The sequence below is a fragment of the Panthera tigris genome, chromosome B1, assembly GCF_018350195.1.
Source record: "Panthera tigris isolate Pti1 chromosome B1, P.tigris_Pti1_mat1.1, whole genome shotgun sequence".
Lineage (NCBI taxonomy): Eukaryota > Metazoa > Chordata > Mammalia > Carnivora > Felidae > Panthera > Panthera tigris.
In genome coordinates, this window is record NC_056663.1 from 25500905 (window position 1) to 25515750 (window position 14846).

The window sequence follows — 14846 nt, forward strand, 5'->3', positions numbered from 1 at the left end:
AGATATGATAGACTGACAAACTCACTAAGTTACCCTATTTGTTTTTGCTACTCTGCTTTCATTTTCTAACTCCAAATATCAGAGGCAAATATAAAATGACTGCATTCAGTAATCAAGATTAAGTCTTAGATACGCCAATGGAATTTCTGACTGCCGATAAACGATCATTTATGGCTTAGTAATAGTAGACAGTCCATCATATTTACTTTAATGGTTTGCAAAAACAGAATCTGACAAGTAGCAGGGTATGAAATATGTTATTACAGTCAATACTCTTATTTAATTTCCAATTAACAGGTCATTTCTATCTTTATGATCCTTAAAAAAAAAAGCACATTAAAGTTATAGAGGAAAGAAAGATTTAGTAGAAACATAGAGACACAGATAACTCATCTAATGAAAGAGCCAGCCTGCCAGGAGCTATAATTTCTGTTATCACGCCCTGAATTCTTCCTTTGTATTGCTATGCATTAAACATAGCCTATCTGTGACTTTGGTGGGGAGGACTTTTTTAGAAATCAATTCTCCTGGTATTTGACTTTGATTACTAAACCAGAACAAAGGAATATTATTTCGTATTCAGATAGAACCCACATGCAGAGGCAGGCACTTGGTAATTTTTAGTTATTTATTTGCTTGATGCTTTTTCCAGCAATTTCAACTATAATGACTATCATATCCATCTGTTTGAAATGGAAATTGGTTAGCAACCAGATCCTTTTTGGATTCTTACAATATATCATCTACCTGCTTTGAATGAAATATGCTAGCTCAGGCTCTGATGAAATATGTTTTAGATATGTAAGACGTGATGGGGTGTCACTTAGCTTTCATTCCAGTCTCCTTCAAGTATGCCTTCCTCAATTGTGGAGGCTGGAAAGGTGTAAACTACATTTCCCAGAGTTCCTTGCAGCTAGGGTTCTGGGCACAGATCAGGTTCTGCCCATGGGATGAGCTGGATGAGAAGGGAGGGAGAGGGTATATATAAAAAAAATATGTTTGCTAGCTTGTTTTTGTCATTAGTAGCTGTGTTCAGTCACTGGCTTCCTGTGTGGAATTGCACTTTGTAAGCAGCTAATCTGATCACTTGTGCCTTGGACTGTCAATAGCTCCAGTGGTGGCTCTGATTCCCAACCTTCATCCCTTGGCAATGACAGCAGCAGCCCTGGGGGGGGGGGGGGGGGGGCAGTTCCGCTGTGCTGTCTGGGTGTCACCCTTAGAGCTCAGCCTGGATCCTCTTCTCCCCTTTCAGCTGCAACCTCTTCTTCCAACCCTGTCAACACCTAACTCCCGTACAAAAACCGTTTTGCTTACAGTAACTAGGATAGTTTCTATTATCTGCAGCCTCCCTCAACAGGGAAGAAGGGAGAGATGAGGGAATTCAGTGCACAAGACATTAGTTCTGATGCCTGGGAAGAACTGCCAAAGGGAAAAAGTTTGTGCCCATCTGACACATACGGTTATACATTAAGAACAGGGAGGAGATCAAGGGCCATACCATCCAGATCTACCCAAGTGAGGGCCAACACTGCAGGGCCTGAGGTTAAAGCCAAAGCATAGTTATGAGGGCTGAGAAATAATTCTGGGGACCCCTGGAGAGAGAAGAAAAAAACATTAAGGAAAAAAAAAAAATGACAGGGGAAAGAGGAAGGAAAAAGAAGGGAAATGAGAACAGGGAATAGCAGGGAATAAAAGCACGCCTATGGCGAAGAGAAGCCTATGCCAGATTGTTCCCTGACCTTGCCTGGATGGTGCTGGAGAGCGGTCCGCCAAGGATGCATGCTGCTTCCTGCCCCTGCTCTGCAGGCCTAGCTCACAGCTTCTCAGAGCTGGGCTCAGGCTTCTCACATACACACTCAGGAGGCCTTTCCCTGGGTGAAAGACACGTGACTCTGTCCCTATAGCTCTTGAATAGACATATAAATTCAAACTGGGTAAATATGTATAACCCATAAATTTTTGTGTATATATGCATAGAGAGAGAGAATAGCTGGAAATACACAAAATGGAAATACACAAATAAATTTGTATATAGGACACAGATGTGTGTGTAGGATAGCTGGAAATCTACAAGATGTGTATATTAAACAAAAATCTGTTAGATTTTTCAAGAGAAAATTAATCCCAGTGGTTTTCAAGTCAGGCAATTAGTAATGCAAAGAGCTGACAAACTAGTCAATCATGGTACATATCGGCTTAGGCTCTGATCAGCTTCAAAAAAAATGATTGTAAATATCTTTTGTGTAATGCATTAGAGTAGTCTGAGAGCCTAAGATGCTTGCTTACACCAGAGTTCTGAGACCATAATCCTTAGCCTAAAAGACGAGAAAATGTGTGTCAGAGCCCAGGCCTGCTGTTCCAGCCTCATTTACAACATTGTCCCTTCCTCATAGATACCTGGCTCTCCTTGGCCCACCCCTACAGTATACATGCGCATGCACAGTCTTCGCAGGCGCTGTTCCTTGCGTATTAAATGCTCTTCCTTCCTCAAGGACCTTCCTTCACAACCCCACCACCACCGCCTTAAGCAAGCACTCCTGACATCCCTCCCTTCACAAGTCAAATTCCCTGTTTCTGCCCTTGACATTTTTCCTGCCTAGCACGAGCACCGGTGTAATTACAGGTTTACGTATGTATGCCAGCAGACAGGTGTTCCCTGAAAAGTTAGGTCTGTTTTTCTTGCTATGGTATTCTGAAGGCTCAGCATAGTGCCTTAGGTGCCTAGACAGTGCTGAACAAGTGAAAAGCTAAACGAATGCTATGGCTGTTTCGCCCCCAAAGTCCAAATGCTCCATTGTAAACTATGTAACTGTCCATGGGAAAACTAGAAACTATTATCATTTTACGAGGCCCATACTTCTTTCTTTTTTTTAACGTTTATTTATTTTTGAGACAGAGAGAGACAGAGCACGAGTGGGGGAGGGTCAGAGAGAGGGAGACACAGAATCTGAAACAGGCTCCAGGCTCTGAGCGGTCAGCACGGAGCCTGACGCGGGACTCAAACTCACGGACCGCGAGATCATGACCTGAGCCGAAGTCGGCCGCTTAACCGACTGAGCCACCCAGGCGCCCCAGGAGGGCCATACTTCTAATGGCATTAACAGAAACTAGCCAATTTAATGTTTAAATTCTATTTTAGAATTCCAACTGGTCATCTCTCCCTCCCCGTACTGTCTCATCATCATTTCTAAACACCACCGCAGGTAACGTCTTTAACCCTAGATAAGCCAAAGGCCTGCGTAAGGTAGAAGATATGCAGGCTTGACAGGGTGAGCCTCTAGCTCCCAAAAGACTAACTACTAGGAGCTTAGCATATACTAGTGTATACTGTGAGAGCACACAGAATGCACCAGGACAGGAGAATGACCCGTTCGCCTGCACGTTCGGTTCTCCTGTCTGTTACGCAGCAATCCCTCCATAGCCCCCCGGAGATGACATTTAGGGCAACACATTTCTCCTCCTAATACGACTGCCCACAGCGTGCTAACCGCACACTCGATATTACAAATTACTCCATGCGCTTCTCCCCACCACCTCGGGAAGGCTCATTATCGCCATTTCACAGGTGAGGAAATGGCCCCGAGATGGGATTCATTCCAGGTATTCCAGTGCACGCTCTGAATTCCTTCTCTTGAGTGGTTAGAAGTGTGCCTGATTGGGAAGTGAGTAGCCAGAGAGAAAGCCGTCGACTCCTCTTGGATACCTCTTAGGTAGGGGTTCTACGCGACGTACTCTCTTACGACATCAAGAGAAGAAAATCACAAAAGCTGAAGGACATTCAATTGGCCGTGAGGCACCACCACACTTGCAGACCTTCCAGGGACCAAGCTATACCACAATCAGGCTCCATTTTTATTTCCTTCGGTGTGGTCTTAAATAAATCCCTGGCATCTTAACACTTCCATACCCGTCTTCTCAGAGTGCCTTCTCACTTTCCCTACAGGTAGAAACATAAGATTGCACAGACAAGTGCTGACAGCCTCATACCAACAATGCATTATACCCAGGGCTAAATGACAATGAGAGCTTGACTCAATTCCTATCTAAAATACGAATCAGAACATCACCATGCAGTAAAGAAAGATTTAGTTGCATTTTTTTCTCCTGTATATCGCCAAGCTTGACTGGTCCTTTGTAAAGGATAGAGTGATAGAACCTTCATCATGTGTTTCAAATTTTGGATACTAGTTTTCTAAAGGTGCATATGAATTATTTATAGTGACATGCATATGAGTAGTCACATATCTACCCGCCAGAAATACCTTCTTTAGAGTCCTCTTAATCTCCAGCAAGATTTGGCTTTAGAAAATACACATAAACAGAGACTTAAGATTTATTTGGGAAGCACCTCTGCCCCTCCATTTTAAAACAGAATTAACCATGCAGACATAGTATTTTCAGTTTCACATCCCGCTGGTAAGTAAAATTTTTGTTAAAACCTTGACTACCTTGGTGATTTAGCCACAGCAACACACACACACACACACACACACACACACACGGACAAATAATTTCCAGAGAACGTCATACAATAATTGAACCTTTCTAGAAATGGGCTTTCTTTTGAATGACAAGAAGAGCCTATAGGGAGCTCCAGTTTCAAATCTGACCAAATGCATTCGCAAAGCAGTTGTCTCTGGAGTGGTCTCCTTAGTGAGGAAACACTTTCCAACTTGTCAAGGTCTCCTTTAAAAGAAGTTATGTGCAATCTGTGGCCATCAGGGAGTCGCTTCCATTCTCTGCAAACAACCCTCTCCTCTGAGGTCCTCCCAAGATCCCTCACCAACACTGGAGAGTCCTTTACACTGCATGTTCAGTCAGGCATCAAGGACAGAAAAATCCACAATCTAAACTTCAAACGGAATTAACCATTCATTAGACAGTAACGTCAAGGATTCCATAGTTAATGAGCCTCACGAATAGTATTACATTCAACAGCTGAAAGGAGGAGTTAAATGTCAATCATTTGCCTGTAATATTGCTAATAACCTTAACCTCAAAACGATATAGATCTCTTCTAGCTCTCTGCCCACAGGAAACGTTCAATGTACATTTAAATCCATGCATACCAACTGATATAAAGCTTTGCACGTAGATATTTACAGCCTTACCCTCTTTCTACATAAAGCGTTTCTATCCTCATGATATTTACCACAAAGAACCCAGGTAATACCACGAGATACACCTAGAGCAATATTACACAAATCCTAGCATCCCGTTTTGAAATTCCTTCTTAAACTGTGTTTTTTGTTGTCAGCTTTGACTACGTCCATAAGTTCTTTCACATCACCTAAAAAATATTCTGACCAACTTTCTGGGTTTAAGTTATTAGCTCACTGTCTCCTGCTAGTTAAAAATCAATTCCCAAGTGGTAGCTTCTAAAGGGAGAGATACACGTGTACTCCGTGAAAACAGAAATCTATTTTCACCTTTAAGACACTAAACATGTCCCCTGCAGCTCTGAGTTCTGACTTATCCGATGTTAACATCTGAAGCACATCCCGCAATCCCCTGCCGCATGGCAGGCTCGCCTGTTTTGATCACGTCTAAGTTTTCAAGGTAAACAGGTCACTCTCGGCGCCCGGAACGACAGAGGAAGAGAGCACGAACTCACCTAGGCGGTCAGACCCCGGACACAGGGGGCCCGAGCGCGCGAAGCGACCTGTCGCGCCCCCGACTCCCCGCGTGCTGGGGGAGGGCGGGCGCAGGGCGGGCAGAACTAGGGTGGGAAAGAGGCTCGCCGCCGCTCCCCTCTGCGGACCATTGTCAGCGCCACGGTCTCCGGCGCTTTCTGCACGGTATGGGGGCGGGAGACTCTACCGAACCGAATAGTTGCAACGCTCTCCCGGAGCCGGGGAGAAAAAGCTGCTTTTGCATCAGAGCCGGGGGCCGTACCAGGTGTAACTTCCACCCCTTGACCTATTTTAGAGTGTGAGAGCGAAAGCGGTAGGGAAAAATAGACGGAGCGCGCGCGGGGGGGATGGGGGCTCCGGGACGCGCGTGCCCGAGTGGGAGCGCGCGCCCGCCCTGCCGGGGCTTCCAAAGAGAAGTTACGGCGAGGGCCCCGAGGCCTCCCGGGCCGCGGCTCGGCGGCGGAGCTCGGGGCTGGCCCCCCCCCGCGAGCTCCTCCCGCCGCCGCCCGGGTCCAGGCTTCGCGCGCCCTCCTCCGCGCGCGCGCCCTGCGCGGGAAGCTCCGTTCCCGGGGCTCGGGGGCCTTCGGGCGGGCTCCGCGACAGTAGCTGGGCGACCGCCCGCGGCCCGGGCGCGCGGTTCCCCGCCCCCGTCACCGTCCCCGCCTCCCCGACCCGCCCTCACCTCTCCGGAGGCGGCGCTTGGGCTCCGGCGGCGCCTCCAGGCCGGGAGGACTGACGGCCTCGGAGGGGCGGCGGAGCGGAGCCGGGGGAGTGTCGCCTCCCAACCCAGTGTCCTGGGGACGCCCCGCCCGAACGTTCCCGGGAAGTGAGGCTCTGCCGCTCCCGCCCGGCCCGGGGATGGGGGTGACCTTCCTGCCTCCTTCCCAGGCTCTGCGCATCAGCCTTTCCCGGCGTGGCCGGTCCTACGTGGGAGAGGACGCCAAGGGGAGTACACCTGGCCGGCCCGGAGCACAGCAACGCGGTACCTGGGGGTGACAACAACGTGACGCTTTAGCGCGTCTTTTCTCCTTTGATTTTTGCAACCACCTACTTCAACGGAGATGTGCCTGTTGGGTTTCTGGGATAACCGAAGTCCGAGGTGCCAATGCTTAGAGTCTCCAGATCTTGTCATTGAAACGGGATGCTTAACCTGTTCAAAGAGTTTTGCAAAACTAACCCCATCAAAATAGCATCTATCAGAAGGAGGGATGGAATTTAGGTTAGAAGTTTGTGTCTAAAACTGGACACGTCTGCCCCATGCACACCCTCTTGCTTCTGTAACAATAGGATTTATCTACTTTCTCCCAAGTCCTTGGTGTGATCATCTTCAACCCCTATTAGTAAACAACTCACTAGTCGTCAGAAGCCTGTGCATTACAAAAAAAAAAAAAAAAAAAAAAATTCTCGGGGGGGGGGGGGGCGCTACTCTAGGGCTCCCATAGACACTGGTGTATTTAAGGTACTACTAAGAGGGTGGGTGGAGATCAGCATACATAGTTTGTGATTCTGAAATAATTTGCCAGTGCAGCACTATATTGGGGTAGGGGAGGGAACCTTTACTTGGGTATTACCATGCTCAGGAGAATCAAATCGACATTTCCTCTTTCTGTAGAAGTTTCCCTTTTGCATTTAAAAGGGGGAAAAATCATGAGCCTGATTTCACATGTTTTTCTTGAGCTGGATCCCAGCCCACTGAAGTGCCACTGGTGATTTTTATTTCTATTCCATGGAGATGCAACCGCAGTATGTCCTTGAGTGCAAGATACATATATTCGACACTGTGATGTCCCGTGCCATCTTCTAGCGGTGCACTAGGGGACAAGGCACACCTAAATGAGTATAGTGACTTAAACATAGCAGGTACCTAGTAAATACCTGTCCAGTGAATGGGGTCTCAACAGTGTGTGATAAATACAAAAGTGGGCTGTTTCCAATTCTGCGGGAAAGCATGAGGGATATCAGTTAAAAGTGACGCGGTCAGGGAAGGCGCCCTGGAGGTGGTGACAGGTGCAGGATTTTGCTATGGAGAATCGGCTAAGGGATGAAAGTAAGAAAGTCTGTTTACTATGTTTCTGAGATCTGGCAGGACAAGAGGTTCTTAACATTTTGTAGGTATTAGGCTCATCTAAGAATCTGAGAGAAGTTTTGGAACGCTCCTATATAAAAAACAAATGTAAAAATGTTTGCCTATATTTTTCTGGGATTTCACAGACTGGCTAAGGCAAATCTACAGAATCCCTAGAGTTCTGTGGACTTGACTTACCATTTCCTCATTCGGCGGCAGGGAGAAAAATAAGGAGATTATTCTACTTGAGGCCATCATAAGAGGCATTTCCGTGGCCACCACCAGAATTTGGGCAATGACCAAGGGAATAGAAAGGAAATTGTGCCGTAGAGGAATCTCTCAGCAAAAAGATAAAATAAAATATGTCTGTCAAGCATGGCTGATGCAGGGCGGGTACATAGAGGGGAATGACAGGCAGGGTATTGATTTATCATCTCCGTACATGTGACGTTTGACATTATTCGTGAACAAAGGTAAGTAATCTTTGCTCTCAAGTAGACATAACCAATTCTATGATATTTCTTTTCATTTGAATTTTTTAAGTTTATTTATTTATGAGAGAGAGAGAGTCAGCATGAGTGGGAGAGGGGCAGAGAGAGAGAGAAAGAGAGAGAGAGAGAGAGAGAGAGAGAGAGAGAGACAGAATCTGAAGCAGGCTCCAGGCTCTGAGTTGTCAGCACAGAGCCTGACACGGGACTCGAGCTCACAAACCATGAGATCGTGACCTGAGCCAAAGTCGGATGCTTCACTGACTGAGCCACCCAGGCACCCCTATGATATTTCTTAATTTGGCTGGTTAAAATAGAAATTTGATATTAAAATTTCTTTTTCTTTCTCTTTCTTTTTTTCTTTCTTTCTTTCTTTCTTTTTTCCTTTCTTTCTTTCTTTCGAGAGAATCTTAAGTAGCCTCCATGCTGATTGATGCAGGGCTCGATCTCATGACCTGAGCCAAAATCAAGAGTCAGATGCTGAACTGACCAAGCCACCCAAGTTCCCCTGTATTAAAAAAATTTTTTTTAAAGAAATAATACAAGTCTGGCAGTGATGCCACACAGAAGATTCCAGTAGTCCCGCTTTACCCACGTTTTCACTTTCTGTGGTCTCAGTTACCTGGCTGTCAATCGCAGTCCGGAAGCAGACGTTCCTTCTGATATATCAGAACATTAGTCGTCAACAGTCACCTAATGCTACGTCACAACACTGCAGTCACTCACCTCACTTCCTCCCCTCTCCAGGGCATTTTATCATCTCATATCTTCATAAGAAGAAGGGTGAATGCAGAACAATAAAATAGCTTGAGAGAGACAGAGACCACTTTCCCATACCTACTATTACAGTATATTTGTGGAATAATTCCATTTTATTATTAGTTATCGTCGTGAGCCTCTTACTGTGCCTACCTTATAAATTGAACTTTATCAGAGATATGTGTGATAAGAAAAAACATAGTATACATAGTGTTCTGTCCTGTCCCCGGTTTCAGGCATCCACTGGGAGTCTTGGAAGGTGTCCCTTGTTGACAACTGTTTTATTAAAAAGTAGAGTCTAGGGATGCCTGGGTGGCTCAGTCGGTTAAGCGTCCGACTTCAGCTCAGGTCATGATCTTGTGGTCCGTGAGTTCGAGCCCCGCGTCGGGCTCTGGGCTGATGGCTCAGAGCCTGGAGCCTGCTTCCAATTCTGTGTCTCCCTCTCTCTCTGCCCCTCCCCCGTTCATTTTCTGTCTCTCTCTGTCTCAAAAATAAATAAACATTAAAAAAAAATTTTTAAAAAGTAGAGTCTATATAGAAACAATAGGTCTTCTCTTACAGTTAATTATGAAGTAAGTGTTGGTGATGGCCTCAACAGAAGTTAGATCACTGTGGAACATGTAACAAGTGTTCTCCTGTTTCTTTATAAATTTACACTTCATTTTGTATTGCTTAGTTAACTAAATTCCTTTATTATTATATATATTTGTGTATCATATACACTGTATGTAAAATAAATATGTGAATACATCATACATAATACACGTAAATATATAAAATATGTTATATTGAAAACGTAACACGAATATATAACTATATATAATATTGTCTATATTATATATTATTGTGTAACACGTTATGTTACTTTGTATTATTGTTATGTTGCTTAGTCAACTCAGTTCCTTAGTTTGTGAACTCTGAGTCTGGCACGTGCCTCTTGAGCAGATGGGAGGCCATGTTTCTCTGAGTATCTGCTCTGTGCCTTCAGAGAAAGGCAGTGACGGTGGTTCCTCACACAGAGGTACGATATTTGCCATCACGTGACTCACCCAACAAAGGGTTCGTGTCCGCCTAACAGAGCTGTCTGGTTTGTCCTGTGGCCCACGAGGCGGTGGCTGGAAGCATGCTGCCAGATAGAGATATGCAGTACGGAGGCTGAGACCTGATGAGATCCTTTCCTAAGTGGCTTAAAGGCGAGGCTTGGATTCGAATCCGGTTAGCGAGTGCTCTAGAGCCTGTGTCTTAACCTGTCTGCTCTCTGCCCCGAGAGAGGCAAAGACCGAGTTAAACTGGGCCACATACACATGGCCAAGTCACAATGTAGGAGTGATGGGTGGCTTGACGGCTGAGAACTCACCCTACTATCCTACCGGGAGCTGCGTTTCCTCGTTAACCTTCCAGGACCTTGGGCTTCCTTACTTTGTCGTGTAGCTTCGTGTTAAGTCTTATCAAAGTAGATAACCGGCTTCTCTTCTTTGTAACCTGAATGAACACAGCATACTGGTGGTCTGTAACACCTGCCATGACAGGAAACAGAGATATAACTATCCCGTCCATCCGTGGCTCTGTTTTTTTAGTGGTCTCCTTTCCTCCTGATAAAATCAGAAGATTCCTTCTTAGAGATGTTATCCGAAATCAACTGTCTACAAATCGAATCACCTTTTTTACCAGCAATTGTTTTTAGTGAAGTGAATCTTTTCCCACAAAAAATAGCATTTCTTTTCTCTGAACCATCATGAAAATTATATCCAGAATTTAGCAGTTGTTATTTTTAACCATTTATTTAGTGGAAATATGGGGGAAAATACAAATCAATATTTACTAAAACCAAATTATTTCACATCCCTTCTGCTTGAGATTCAATACCAGCTCTCCTCGGCTTTTTAAATACCACACATCCCATAGAATAGGCCAGAGTGCCCCTCACGGCCTGGCCCCAAGCTACCTTTCTGGGCTCAAGGAAAATCATGAGATTTCTCCAGCTTATACAGCCCTAAATTCCAGGCCTCTAATTAAAGTTATGGCATTTATGTAGAAATTCATAGGGGCGCCTGGGTGGCTCAGTCGGTTGAGCGGCCGACTTCGGCTCAGGTCATGATCTCGCGGTCCGTGAGTTCGAGCCCCGCGTCGGGCTCTGTGCTGACAGCTCGGAGCCTGGAGCCTGTTTCAGATTCTGTGTTTCCTTCTCTCTGACCCTCCCCCATTCATGCTCTGTCTCTCTCTGTCCCAAAAATAAATAAAAAAACTTAAAAAAAAAAAAAATTCATAGAAGCTGTTTTCCTAGAGCTTGTGACCATTTATTCAGTTTGTCCTCCTTGCCTATCATAGTTCTTAGCATTTAGTTAGAGCTCAGTGCATACATTTGAATTAATTAATTTGCATGTATTGCGATAAGCCTCGGATTGTGCTGAATGATACTTAGAAAACTATTTCATTCGTTTCAACTTTGGCTGTCTACTACATAAAACGCCCCTGGTCAGTACTGGCTTTAACCACTTGGGTGCTTATTTGTTATTACCACAATAGAGACAGACTTTAAAAAAAAAAAACATTGCTGTGTTTTTGTTTCTCCTCCTTTCAAAGTCATTCCGTATTTTTGAGCGATCCTAACTAGTTTAGAAAGATAACATCTTGGTGCATAAGAAAATCGGACCTCTCAACAAATGGAATGGTAAACTGAGGTGAAGTTACCTACAGATTATAGGAAGAAATTGATAGGTGCTCCCAGAATGATCTCTGTAGGAGACCAGAGCTAAAATAGTCTGACAATAGGGATAAGAAAGGCTCAAGCTTTGTCACCTCATTGGTTTCAAAGCCTTCCCCATAATAAACCAGTCAGACTGGCCTGGGGATCAAGGAGCTCACGGCTGTTGATAATATAAATCAGCACATCCTAGGAAGAGCTGTCCTTGGCATCTGGGGCATGCATGGGCTGGGGTCCGGGACACCATCCACCTAAGTCCTAAACCCTTCTCCCGCTGCCGTGGTGCTCACAGAGGCTAGAACTGCTCTGCCTTTTTCTAAGGAACTGGCATTCTCCAGACCTATGAAGCCTTCAAGGCCTCTTTGGGGTAAACTGAATTTCCCAGCGTGAAGGAATCAGTGGTTTCTTATCTGATAGGGTTCTATGGGCTTTCTGTCTTCCTGAATTACAGAAAAAATAGCCCTGCCAAAAATTGCAATACTTCTCAAGCACCCGTCCTTGGTTCTCTGCTTTTCTCTCTCCGTAATCTTTCCCTGGACAGCTTCATCCAACTTTATAACTGCAAGCAGAATTTCTGTGTAGATGGATAAAAAAAAAAATCTGTGTCTCTGAGTTGGTCCTCTCCTAAAATTCTGGATCCTCGTTGCTAGCATTTTGCTTGCCCTCTCTGACCTCAGTACATTTGAATCGGAGATCCGATGCCTCGTTGAACTAATCCAGCTACTCTCTGCTTTCTTCTATGAATCCCTGGCACACCTGGCACATCCTTAAACTATTCGCTTCTTATCCCTCCGGGGCCCACCAGCTGCCCGTTGTATCTTTGTAATACTTTTACTTATCTACTCCTCTCCCTACCTACTGTTTCTGCCCATGTTTATGTCCCATTACTTCTCACCTGGATGATTATAATAATTGTGCAATCTGGCCTCCTGACTTCCAAGGCCATCTCTTTCCCCAAACCTTTTAGCTTTTATCTGGAATTCATCAATCTGTCCTGAGAATTTTTTTTTAAATCTAAATCCTATTTTTCTTTCTCTATATCCTATTTGAGACACATATCACTAACTTTTACAAAAACGATTCGTTCATTTCTTTATTCAACACGTATTTACCGAACCGTTATTATGTGGCAGATAGTGTGCTAGGAAAACACTGGTGAGCAAAACGGATAAAATGAAACAGCTCTCCTCGTGGAACCTGTGGTCTAGTGGGATCTCTGCCATTAATCGAATTATCACAGACAGTACAGATAAAATGTGTCGTTCGCAACTGAAACGTGTATCTGGAAGGAAGATTACAGAATGTCATCAAAACTCATGCGTCCCGCCTTTCCCTAAAGGGAACGCAGGGCTAGGATTCATCCTGTGCCCTCAAGAGTCTGGCCCCGAGTCACGACTGTGGAGGTGTTTAATAAGTTTTTGTTGAAGGAACGGATACATCTCCTTCTTTCTGATGTGTATGTGACACTTTCTGTATTGCACAGTATTGGATAAAATACACAGCAGGTATGTCCTCAGATGCTGATCTCAGCACACAGCCACTTAAGCTGTTTGCTTTCGCTTCCATAACCACAAATCCATGGGTCATCTAGCTCCAGATGGACCTTCTCCTTGCCTGCATCACAACATGTAGACTCTTGTTATTCTAGCAAGAGCGTTATCAAGAACAGTCTTTACTGTTCTTATTCTCACTAGTAATATGCTGTGCTTACCAGCACAAAGCCCATTGTTCCTTACAGTTCATAATGTTTGCCAAAGATGGAAAACAACGCTGTGTCTTTTGCCCCAAGGGGCAACAGTGTCATCCTCCGCTATCGTTTGTGTCGTTTTCCTGCTTCCTCTCCACCTCTGGGGCAATTTGGGTGTTGCTTCTGTGTGCTTCTTCTCCTAACTTCTGCCCTGTTGCTCTTTCATGAGGTTTTATTTGTCATCTTATGATTTTTGGAGTCAGCTTTTAGCTGGAACAGTGAGTGACACATGTCCCCTGGTATATTCCCCCCCCCCACCTCTCTCCCCCACCCCCACCATGCTGTTATATAATTCTTTTGCAAGAAGCACTCTCAGACACAGAATCTCAGGTATGATTTTTTGTGTGTCTATGTGTTGTTTGTTTTTGGCTTAGAGTGGGCAGGGAATGGGAGAGAGGAACTTATTAGTCATGGTAGACAAAGAAAGACTGTAAAAAATAAATTCCAATAACAGAGAATGTGCTACATTAAAAAAAAATGGAATATCTATCATGCAGGGAAAATGTGGAATTATGATTTTGAAGACAATGCTGTCACCTGGAAATTCAACGTAATGTTAAGTGGAAAGGCATTTTGGTCACTATTTTGTAAATATCATATTTACATCTTTGTATGGGGAAAATGCCAAAATGTTAATAGTGGTTTCCTCTGGGTGGTGAAACTCTCATTTTTACACTCTCCTATACATTTTTTGAAGAGCAAAGGATTGTATGTAGTTTGGGGGCGAAACATATTCCTACTTGCAGCCACGACGGAGCCTATTTGCAGTCCTCATGGATTTTATTGTCACTGCATCCCTGCCATTACCGATCAAGCGTGTGAGAAGCAGGATCGACATGCGGAAAGCTGTCTTGTTCCTTTTCTTTAATATTATTTTAAATTCTCAAGGGCAGTCGTGAGAGAAAGTCCAGTTGTTTTAAATATAGATTTCCCAATTACCACAGCATTCACTTACCAACAAGCTATTCGCAGCTACGTCACAGACACAGCCATATGTGCCCCATATTGTATTGTAGCTAACTTACTTGTCGTGTTCCATCCTGTTTGTGAGGTAAAACGAAACGTCAGCTCTCTGGCTAAGTGTTTTGATTGCATCTACCTATTGGTAACGGTAATCTTGAGTTTCTATGAAAGTCAGTTCTGGGAAAAATGGAGTAGATCTGTGTGTACGTGTGCAAATGTGTGCACTTGTGTGTGTGCGTGTGTGTGTATGTGTAGTTCCTGGAGATTTAATAGTTTGGGGAAAATGAAAGGTGAATTTTTATGCGGTTATTTTTATTTTTCTTTGATGATACTTTTGGAACTTTTAGGGGTACAACTTGTTTTTAAGCTTATTTATTGTGAGAGAGAGAGTGAGCAGGAGAGGGAAAGGGAGAAAAGGGGAGAGAGAGAATCCCAAGCAGGCTCCACACCGTCAGCAGGGAGCTTGATGTGAGCTCGAACCCATAAA

At 44.5% G+C, this 14846-nt stretch overlaps 1 protein-coding gene across 1 annotated transcript in view; it reads right to left on the reverse strand.

The window, feature by feature from the left end:
- Window positions 1–5714, reverse strand: part of TRMT9B (tRNA methyltransferase 9B (putative)) — a 67302-nt gene extending 61588 nt beyond the window's left edge. Inside the window, exon 1 of the mRNA XM_007093985.3 lies at window positions 5615–5714. The gene's annotated coding sequence lies outside the window, so the exon portion shown is untranslated. The remainder of the gene's footprint in view (window positions 1–5614) is intronic.
- Window positions 5715–14846: the final 9132 nt, after the last annotated feature.